The following is an 11891-nucleotide window of genomic DNA, read 5'->3' as shown; positions in this document are numbered from 1 at the left end:
GGATTTTTTTTATGCAAAATTTACACAAAAAATATACGGGCACCGCTACGGCTCCCGTAGGTCCGTGGCAGTTTTTAGGCAAAATGGTCACGGATATAGCATGTCTATGATAGGATGAAACATTATAGTAATTCACCTATAGGTGTTTTTAAGACTTTTCCTTCATAATGAGGTGTCGACTTAAGAAAAGCTTTAATGAGGTGTCGACTTATATTGTAGAAGTGAGGTGCACCTACAAATTCACCCAAAAAGATTGTTCTAATATCAAAAAGCATTTAATTGATCATCTCGATCATGACATACAAGAATATGAAAAGAAAAACAAGGGATTTCAATTCCTAAATATAAGGCACATAGTAATATATTATCTACACTTTCCATTTAAAAAAAAAAAAATAAGTTTTTATAAATCTGCTAGATCTCAAGGATTTTGGCACCAAAACTGCATTTCGTTTTTAACAAGATTTAAAGACACACCTTCCATTGTTCGTTTAAGGTTGATATCTTATACAAACCCACGGATTATGTTTGTTATATGATTTTAGAATTTTGTTGTCATGTGTTAAGGTTGTGGAGAAGCTAAAGAGAGATAGAGAGACATTTGATCCTAGAGAGCAGTCCCTATTGTTTCTCATCTACTCCCAATCCAATTTTGTTTGTTGGTGTCTACCATCATTCAGGGACCTGGCCAAGCCCGACTCGGCCCTTTGTCGAGCTAAGTACCGGGATAAATTTTGGTTAATTAAAAAATATAAAATATAAAAATTATATAAAATTTTGGAATTAATGTATAAACATGAGAAATGTTATTTGTGAGTTTTTCTTACAAGATGCCCTATTTTGATTCAATTTTCTGAAATGTATTTCAATTGTAAATCATTGTTGTTGAATCTTTTTTTTTTTCTTTTTTTACTTCTTAGGATTTCTTATGTTATTTTTTGATTTTGTCTCACTTTAACCATTTTTTTTCTTTTTTTATTTTTTAGAGACTTTTAGGCAGTCCACTTGATGAGTTCCTTGACTAGGGCAAGGGCCAGTTACAGCCGTTTAAAACATTACTATGTATAGCTATACCCATCAATTGTCGAACTTACTAATTGAATGGTGATAACTCTTTAGGTCGGATACTTTATTCTACGTACGCAAAATAAAAATTCTCATATTTAAAAAATAATTATTTTTTATATGTTGCATTGAATTCTCATTTTTTATATTTTTTTTCTATAAAATCGTCATTATTAACTTTAAATTGTGGACGGAAATATCTATTTATGTGGAAAAGCCGAATAAAATTCTAATAAATATCCTACCTAATTCTAATAGATATATTTTGCTAATAGATATATTTGTCTAATAGACAAATTTTTAAAATCAGTCGAAATCTCCTGGCCCATCACTGAATATTTTTTTACTATTTCCTTGACAAATTCTTAAAATCACTCAAAATCTTTTTGCCCATTGTTCCAAATTACTCAAAATCTTTACCACTTAAAATATTTTCTTCTATTGTACATCTAATTCTTAAAATCACTCGAAATCTTTTTGCCCATTGTCCCAAATCACTCAAAATCTTTTCTTGTATTGTACATCTCATTCTTAAAATCATTCAAAATCTTTTTGCCTATTCTTCTAAATCATTCAAAATCTTTACTACTCAAAGTCTTTTCTGCTATTGTACATGGAAAAGCAAAATCTAAAAGAGTTAGAGTTCCAAATCATTCAATGGAGAGATCTTGTTATTTAAAACAACATAGAATTACATTGTAATTTCAGTACAAGATTACATTAGAATTTCATTTAAAAGAGCTACTGTGCCAAATCACTCAAAGGAAAGATTTTGTTATTTAAAATAACATAGGATTACATTGTAATTTCAGTACAAGATATAATTACATTATAATTTCGGAACAAGGATAAAAGAGAAAAAAAAATCCCTAAAAAAAAAAAATTGTAATCTCATATATCTTATGTTATTTCAGTGCATCACAACCATAATCCAGACCTCTTCTTTACCCATCCAAATTAATTATAGATGAATCTCAATGCGCTGGCCCTTTTATATGCCATCAAACTCATCACCGGTTCAAATGTTACAGGTATTGGCGTTACTGCAAACACCAACTGCACAGTTTTGAACGTGTGGATCAGTAAAGTCCATAAGCTCTCTCTCGAATTTTATATAACATAAAAATCATATGGGGTCCATAAGCTCTCTCTCACATTTTATATAACATAGAAATCATACGGAGTTCAAATGTTACAGCTATTACCACTACCGCCAACACCAACTGTGGTTATAAACAGGTAGATCAATAAAGTGAATTTTATATAACATAAAAATCATATATATATATGAGAGATGAGTAAAAAAAAAAAGAGGAGAAATAGTGAATTAGAAGTAGGTTTCTATGAACAAGAAGAGACAAAAAGATGAGAAATAATATTATAACTAATTTTAAGAAAAGAGGGGTTAAAACGAAGGGGTGACCAATAGGGGAACAGATGAGCCGAGATTTTATTTTCTTTTTCAATAATAAACTCTCTTTCATCTCAAGTTCAACTTATTATTAAATATGAGAATTGTGGAGGTTTGCTCTCTAAGTATCTTTTCGTGTTTTACTCTCTAATGAAGTTTTAATGATGTCATTTACCTCAAGACATAGCTACGAACCTCACAAAAAAACTTTAGAAAAAAAAAAAGTAACATCTTTATCTTGAGTGAGGACCGTCCAAATTTTAGACCATCGAAATTGAGTGTTTAGGAACTTAAATTTTTCTGTTCTTTGTAAATAATTTTAAATAATTCCATGTAGCATTCTAAGGTAGTATTTATAAAAGGCCCTATATCTTGTCTCTTACTACATTTGGAGTTAATTCTGTGTAGAGAGAGAAAGGGCATTTTACTCTCAATGTTTTTGAGCTTTTGACTGGGGAGCTATATACAAGAAAAAACAGTATTGGGGTTTAAGATGTGATACTAAAAGTATTGGGGGTATGATATCTAGAAAGTTGATTTTGAGGGAGTTCTATAATTTTCCCTTAATTCTACTCCATGTATTGAGAGCTTTGTGATAATGAAGCCTACCAAAGAGTGTTGTAATAATGAACCTACCAAAGAGTACACTTACAATTACACTAATAACAAGTCATGTTCCATGTTCGCCATAGATGGTCTTTGCCTCAGATTGCACAAGTATGGAAGTGGCCTATACCTCATAAAGTACAGTACTTTATTTGATTGGTTAGGTAAAATAAGATTTTAATCGTAGGCAATCTCGGTAAGGTTTTGCCCAACGTGTGCTTGATGTGTAAAAAACATGGTAAATATGTTTCACATCTTTTTGTTCATTGCTACTTTGCTTTTGAAAATTTGAGAATTCTTTCTTAATGTGTTAAGATTCAAGGTATATCATTCATAGCTAGTTTTTCTGTATTACCAAAGCTGGGGTCTATCTTATGGAAACGTCTACCCTCTCCTATGAAGGATATTATCCTTCTGTATATATTCTAAATCACTTAGACTTGGTTTTTTGTCACTAATTAAAGTAGGGGTATCCTTCAGCATATATTCTATACCACTTAGACTTGGCTTTCTGTCACTAATGAAGGTAGGGGTATCACTGTTCGATTAAATTTAGTAAACCTTGTTTTCTCTAATGTCGTAAGGAGAAGGCATGTTTGTTGATGGTTGCCTCCTATTCAAGGGTGCTTAAAGTTAAACTTTGATGGTAGTTTTTTAGTAATCCAGTTGCTTAAATTTAAACTTTGATGATAGTTCCCTTGGTAATTCAGGAGCTTAAAGTTAAACTTTGATGGTAGTTCCCTTGGTAATTTGGGTGAAGCTAGTATTGGAGGAGTAGTGCGAGACTAGCCTAGAACAATTATTTCCCTTGGTAATCCGGGGGAAGCTTGTATTGGAGGAGTAGTGCGAGACTAGGCTGGAACAATTATTCTCGCTTATTCTGGACCTATTGGATATACAACTGCTAATTTCTTGGAGTTCACATCTTTGCTCAGAGTACTATTGTTCATTAAAATCTAGAGAAAATTCCCTTGGTAATCAGGACGAAGCTGGTATTAGAGGAGTAATGCGACACTAGGCTGGAACACTTATTGGACCTATTGGATATGCGATTGCTAATTTTGATGAGCTCACATCTTTGCTTAGAGGACTATTGTTCATAAAATCGATGAACTTGGGGAAAACTTTGATGGTAATTCCTTTGGTAGAAGCTGGTTCATTAAATCTATGAACTTGTAGAAAACTTTGATGGTAATTCCCATGGTAGAAGCTGTTATTGGAGGAGTTCACATCGTTGCTGATAGGACGATTGTTTATTAAATCTATGAACTTGGGGAAAACTTTGATGGTAATTCCTTTGGTAATCCTAGCGAAGTTGGTATTGGAGGAGTAGTGCTAGCTTCTCGCTTATGCTGGACCTATTGCATATGCAACTGCTAATTTCACGGAGTTCACATCTTTGTTGGACTATTGTTCATTAAATCTATAAACTTGGGGAACTTCATCATGGTGGAAGGTGATTCCTTAAATATGATAAAGTGGTGTAACAAGGAGCAGAGAGGTCCTTGGATGCTTCGGTCAATTGGGTCAAATGGATTTGGCGGAGATATTGTGGATATCGTTACATCATGTGTTTAGGGAGTACAATGATATTGCTTATGGTTTAGCCAAAAGAAGTGTTTCCATTACATCATGTGTTTAGGGAGTCCAATGGTGATGTTCATGGTTTAGCCAAAAGAAGTGTTTCCGTATCTCTATCTTGAATGATTTGGTTTAGCAAAAAAAGTGTTTCCCTTGAATCTATCTCTATTATATAAATCCTGAATTATGTAAATCTAGTCTAAATTTATCAATAAAAATTGATAATTTCGGACAAAAAAAATTACACAGAATGTAGTTATAATTATATTATCAAAAGAAAGAATGTAGTTATGATTATACCAATTATTGGAAGTGTTTTTATTAGTATTAAAAGAATTATTATTGATGAAAGAAAAATTCAAAAACAATAGATATTTACATGTAACAAATAAAATGCTTATAAATATGTATGTATCCAATATGTATTGCTGTAGTTCGATCAATCCATATACACTATATACTATAGAGGAAGTACCGCGCTTTTCATCAATTGAATATACGTACTACTTTTATCTATATAAAAATTATTGAGAAATAAGTAAAACTAAAAATAAGAGAAATTATCAGAAATATATCTTAATTTTGACAAATTAAAAAAAAAAAAAAAATCCTCCTTCACATCATTTTTTCTCAATTTTGGTATTTAAAATAACGGGGTACTCATTACAGTACTTAAAGTACTGTAATTGTAGGGCTTCACAATAATATGATTAATATTAAGGCTATTTTGATAATAATAAAAAAAGGATGTGGATGAGCTTTACGAAAGTTGAGAATTTTTTTCTAATTAGATGAAAATAAAGATATATTTCTGATAATTTTCTTAAAACTAAATTAGTAAAAATGATTGTAGGTGATCAATCACTCTTTCGCAGTGTTATGTATATCAATTACATGGCGTGTACAAATGGAAGGCACGAGAGAGAAGTGGATTTATGTGCGTTGCACAGTAAGAGGTAAGAAAATTAATATAACTTATTAGTTATTCATATTTAACTATGAGATATTACAGATTCTTAAATAAGACCTTTAACTTATAACATTTTCATATCGTATATTTATATATTACTATTGCATGGTTGAGGTATATAATATTAGTTATAAAATATTTTTGAAGTATAAAATTTATTTAAAAAGAATAAAGAATGTTGATTTCCTTTTTGTTCATATTTAGACTGACTCATTATCAAGTCAGAGTCCAAATAAATCGAATACTTGCTGACTTGACCAAGTATTGAAATCAATTTTTTTTTAATTTCATTAAATAGGGAATTTTGAATAATGAGTAGAAAGATTGGTATAAGGAATTGTAAATACTATTTTGTTTTCATTGATCGTAATAGATAAAACAAACAAATGAGTTAAAGTGATCTATTGATTTCTTTCTATTGTATATCTTCTCCTAAAGAAGAAAAAAAAAAAGTTGTTATAACGTCGTTTATATTTGTTGCAAATATTTCAACAAAACTAATAATAATGTTGTATAACTATTAGGGAGGGAACACATAATTCAAAAAGAACTAATATTAATAATATATATTATATAATATACTAATATGTAATAAATATAAGTTAACTAATATACTCAAGTATAAGTTGCTTTCTAAAGTTTTTGTTTTTGTTTAAGATAACATATTAAAATTTCTAATACTAAAACAAATACTATTGACCAAGTTTGAAACTTGAACTTAGTCATTCCAAATTTGAATCAAGCATAGTTTAAAAAAGAAAAGAAAAAGAAAAAGAAAAAAAGATTTGGCTTAAAATATGAAAAAAAATACATATTAAAAATGCCAAAAAAAAATTCATAAAAAAAAAAAATACGGGGCTTAAAATAAGAATAAGAAAACAGACACACTTCTAGAAAACCACACATTATAAGGAATATTTATGAATATTTCATATACCTCGTCAGTCTCCTCCGACATCCCAACATATGTTTTTTATTCTGATTGGTTTTGGCATCCAATTTGCTACTTGTATTCTCCCACTGTTTATATATTTTTTATTGTGGTTGATTTTTGGCATCCAATTTGCTATTTGTATTCTCCCACTGTTTTAGTTTGTGGAATTTGGATTCCAATTTGTATTTTTAGCTTGTGGACTTTGAGTTCCAATTTTGTATTGAGGGTAGAAATTTGGTTACTTATAGAGATTGAAAGTTACATGCATAAAGCATGAATCGTATTCCGACATGGAAAGCATGTGATGCAGGAAATATAGAGTATATGATTCCAAAGTTATGATTCAATTTCATGAAAAAGTCATGTAGATTAGATTTGGGCAATGACAGTAAAAATTATTCACTGACTAGACACAAGTGGACCAATCTAGATCACCGATCCAGGCTAATAGTTTAGAAATTTAATATAATATTTTTATATAAAAATAAAGAAATGAAAAGAGAAATCTACATACAAACCTAATATAAGTTTAGGTATTAAAGAATGATCGATATTTTGGAGGTCAAAACTTCTGAGTTCTTATTTTTGGCTTTTATCCTATTTTACCCCACTTTCTAATTACTCAAAACACAAAAAACTAATTGTTTGGGCAATTTGAACCACCTAAAACATTAAAAGATTTAGTAATTGAGAGCTTTGAAAGCCCCGCTCACCCAAAAAAAAAAAAAAAAAACCGGATGATGGTTTAAAAAATAAACTTTTGAACTGCCTAAACACGTGGTTTATTTTTTGTGCTCAGATTAGTTTGAATGCTAGGATTTTTGGCTACACAAATGTTAGTTATTTTGTGTCTTGCTTGTGTTTTTTTTTGTGTTCTGTACGTTAAAAAATTGAACTTTGGAACGAGAGTAAAATGAGAATTAAGTAGCGCTCATAATTTTTTCGCCTCACCACAAAATGTCCAAAATATGGACCATTATTTAATACAAAAACTTATTTTGGTTCCATATGTAAATTTCTTAGAACAAAATGGGATAGAGTCGGGTGATCAATTGATCCTGATGACCTGGTTCTCTAACATAATTACTGGGTTCTTGGCAAGGCAAATTTGTCAAAATCAGATGGATTCCCCATGGCTAGGAACTGAGTCGTTCATCATTGATTCCCAATTCGGATCAACGATTTGTAATTCGGATAAGCATCTTTTCAATCACTGGTTTAAAATTTCATGACTAAAATTAAAGACTATAAACAAACTTCTAAATAGTCCTTTATTTCCAATAATAGATTACATAAAGATGGTTCAAATCTCTTATTTTAAATTGACATAATTGTAAATTATTTTTAGATTTCTTAATTTAAATTAGTATAATAATTTATAAAGAAAATATCATAATTAATCATTTTAAAGAATTAAGAAGGCTTTTTAAAATAGAAATTGAGGAGTTTCATGCTATTAGGACTTTGTCTTAATCCCATGCATGTGAAAAATCTTATTTGTCCCATATATATGAAGAAAACTTATTTGCTATTGCTTCATTGGAGAAAAATTCAATGGGTACTACTAAATCAAACACATGGTTACCCGGTGATTGTTATCTGGAAAATAATTCTTTTATAATTATAAGAAGGATGCAGTTTGCATACGGACGCATCCATAGGTGTAGAGGTAAGGTGCACCTTCAAATTTTATCATGGTACATAATTTTGATGTAAAATGTTTTAGGATTATCTCAAAATCTATTTTTATATTTAATTATAAAATTTTAAATTTCAAAAATAGTTAAAATCAAGTAGATCTATATGCATATGAAAATCTTGAAAATAAACGGTGCAAGTAATATGTTGTAAATGCACTATTTCTGATACTTACAATCTTTTTATTTTTTATAATCATACATCTTGATGTCGAGATGATCAATCAAAGGGTTTTTCAACATTAAAACTGCCTTTTCCGATGCATTTTTGAGGGGCATCCATAGTTCTACATTATAAGGTAGCATCCTTATATAAACTTTTTCCTTATAAAAATGGACTAGTTTTCATAAACAAAAAAAAGAAGAAAAGAAGGCAGCTTTCATATACATTATTTATGTTGGAAAAGGGGAGGAGATGAACTCGTAAAAAATCTCAGATATGGATGGGCAGCATCGTTGGACTGTAAATCGTAGAGAGCCAAAGCTTTTCCAAAACAATTGAAAATAGCTTTTGTTTCTCTTTGTTTTTCCATCACAGAGAAACCCTAATTTGCAAAGGGGTGGGAGGATGTCGTTCTTCGATGTTTGGCTTTTTTTTCTGGAATCAGTGAGAAGTGGCCTTCAATATCTAGGAGATATGGTAGTTATCCACTATATATTGGAAAAAAGTTTTCTCTCTAAAAAAAATCTTTTAAAAATAGATAATAATTAATACATAATATTTTTAAAATATTAGATTTAAAAAAATACGTGGCACAGGTAGGGCCACACAGATGTTACCAACAATTTAAAATTGAGAAGGATGTAAATTATTGATGTAGGGAAGAGGGAGAACACTTTCCATTAGAGCTGCAAATTTATCTTTTTATCTTCAGCTTCTTGTCCAAGGCTGACATATTTGAAAAAGTTACCCTAAAATCTAATTTACTCACCGTCATGGGTTGAATCCTAAGCCTTTATCTTTTATAGATTAAACTTCTAGCCCTTTCATTATCTATAACAAAAAAAAGAAATAAATACTCAAAATTAAAACTAAAACCCAAGTAGCTCCAAACTATCTTAAAAATGTAATAAAATCCTAACTACCTCAATATTTAAATTCGCATGAATTATTTATAAACACTAAAATGTCATATTGTTGTGATTAAAAGATCTAAAAGAAACTAGAAGTTGTTACGTTATTTATTTTTAAATCTATGATATCTAGATCAACATAAATAATTGAATATTCTCTTTTGTCCCTTAAATTTCATTATCATATGAAAATAAAAATCTATAATTAAAAGTCCCGAAACCCTATTTCCAATACGAAAGCCTTAAATAAAGGCATGTTTTCAAACAACTTTTGTTAGATTGAAATAGTTGTAATTATATTTATATCCCATATTTTAAATTACTGTATATGTCTTTTTTGAAAATAAAAAATCATAATTAACAAATCAAACAATTGAGAAGGTAATATATTTATCGCTTCCAAATTTATTGTATAAATCCTTAATTTATTTTTAAATATAAATTTGCAACTAAGTTATAAAAATTTTGGGAGACTTTATTTTGCTCAGTATCAAGCTCTTTTTCAAAATGCAAATAAGTCTTTTATAAATAAATTTCATAATTAAAACTTCAAGGAAGTTGATTTACTTATGGAAAAAGTTTTCGTAAGGTTAGCAATCTTAAAATGTAGTATCAAAGATTCACCTCAAAAATCAATCGAACAAAATTTGTTTTAATATTGAACAACCCTCTAATTGTCGAGATATATGAATGTGGAAAAAAATAATAATTGAGTCACATAAATAGTGCATCTTGTAACACATTATCTAGACCGGTCATTTTCAAGATGTACATATGTTTATAGATCTACATGATTTAACAAGTTTTAAAGTAAAAATTTTATAAATAAATATGAAAATAAATTTTGAGATAATCCTAAAAAAAAATTTACATCAAAATTACATATTACAATATTATAATAAAATTTGGAGGCGCGTCTTCCTTGGACTGTTTGCGATTGCAATCTTATAGAAACCACACCCTGATATATTCCGTTAACTTTGAAAAGCCAACAAATTGAGGGGTTTCAAACGATCAGGTCTTGGTCATTTATTCCATGAAAGAAATGCTTATTTGATAGGAGCAATGTTCTACTATTTCCAACCCGATCATCACCCTGGAGAGGAATTGGTTGGAACTTAACCTATTCTAGGATGATATGGATTCCGGCCCCTTTGCTTTTTTTTTTTTTTTGTTTTTTTTTTTTTTTGTTTTTTTTTTTTAACATTGTCTAATATTTTCTTAAGCCCTTTAAAACCCCACACTATAAACCCCTGTTTTAATTTTTATTTTTATTATTTTTTTAATATTTCTTGATCACTGATTTAGATTGATTCAAACCCAATTCAAATCATCAATCTAGTGATCTAACTTGGATATGTGGATGAATCATCCACCCTACCTATCCAAATATGGCCCTTGATAGAGCGGAATGTTGGAGCAGAATTCATGTAACCAACTCCAAATAGTTGGGATAAGATTCGAATCACGATGATTATGACGGCATGATCTTTCCTCTAAGGTCAATGTTTTAGGCTTAATTTATGTTGCCATCCAATAATTATCCACATCCCATTCTACCACTTATTTCCGTTGGTAGTCTAATATGATCATTTCTTTTTTTTTCACAAAAATATGAAATGAACAATGGAGAGCAGATGAACAACTATATTAAATGTGGAAGTAATTTATTAAATGTGGAGGAACCTTAAAAAAAAAAGCTCAAGATTTTATTATTTTTATTTACCGTAAATTTAATCTATGTTGGTTCAGTTGCTTCTTAGTGTAAATTTAGGGCTTTGTATTGTTGAAAAAAGATCGGCACTCTTGGGTTGACTGACACGGGTCCAGTTTTGGACCTAAATATTGGTCGCGGTAGGTCAAGTCTGGATCCAAACAACCTCGACCCTACCTGGATCTAGTTTGGGTTTGGGTCTTGGTCTAGCTTGGACCTTTTCGGGTTAGGTCGGTTCTAAGTTAAGGTCAACCCAACTCGACATTTATGTGTAGTGCAATTTGTATATAAGTGACATTATTTATATTAAAAATTATTTCTCTTTATCTAGACCTATCTGAGAAAAAAGAATTGAACCACCGTATATGACACGCATTTGGCTTGGGTTTAGGTCGGGGTTGACTCGGACCCAAAGCGAACCATTATCACCCCTCCTTGGGATGTACTTGTGGTTCTACAAAATTTGTTTGACCTAAGAACTATCGAATTTCTTTATTCATATTTGGGATATTTTCTAAAAGAAAAATAAAAGATCGAAGTTAGAGCTCAATAAAGGGTGAAGTTTTTATAAGGTTTCAATTTTAAACAATCCAATTAAGGTGCACCTCCAAATTTTAAAAATTCTTAAGATTATTTGAAAATCTACTGTCACATCTAATTATAAAATTTTAAACTCTAAAAATGGTCAAAATCAAGTTGATCTATAAACATATGAAAATCTTGAAAACGAACAGTCTAGGTAATATGTTGCAAGATGGATTATTTTTAGGACTTAAAATCTTTTTTTTTTCATATTCATAAATCTTGATGTCGAGATGATCAATTTGATGGTTTTTCAA

General features: G+C 29.9%; 1 long non-coding RNA gene across 1 annotated transcript; it reads right to left on the bottom strand.

Annotated features, from left to right (window-relative positions):
* Positions 1–1715: 1715 nt before the first annotated feature.
* On the bottom strand, positions 1716–6751 carry LOC148781843 (uncharacterized). The gene is made up of 2 exons (XR_016057147.1): positions 6571–6751; positions 1716–2121 (listed from the first exon to the last, which is right to left on the bottom strand). It is a non-coding gene; the product is annotated as an uncharacterized LOC148781843 (long non-coding RNA).
* Positions 6752–11891: the final 5140 nt, after the last annotated feature.

This window comes from Amborella trichopoda, chromosome 6 (assembly GCF_054954075.1).
Source record: "Amborella trichopoda isolate Santa Cruz 75 chromosome 6, AtrichopodaSantaCruz75HAP2 v2.0, whole genome shotgun sequence".
Lineage (NCBI taxonomy): Eukaryota > Viridiplantae > Streptophyta > Magnoliopsida > Amborellales > Amborellaceae > Amborella > Amborella trichopoda.
This window is presented reverse-complemented; position numbering and strand designations above follow the sequence as displayed.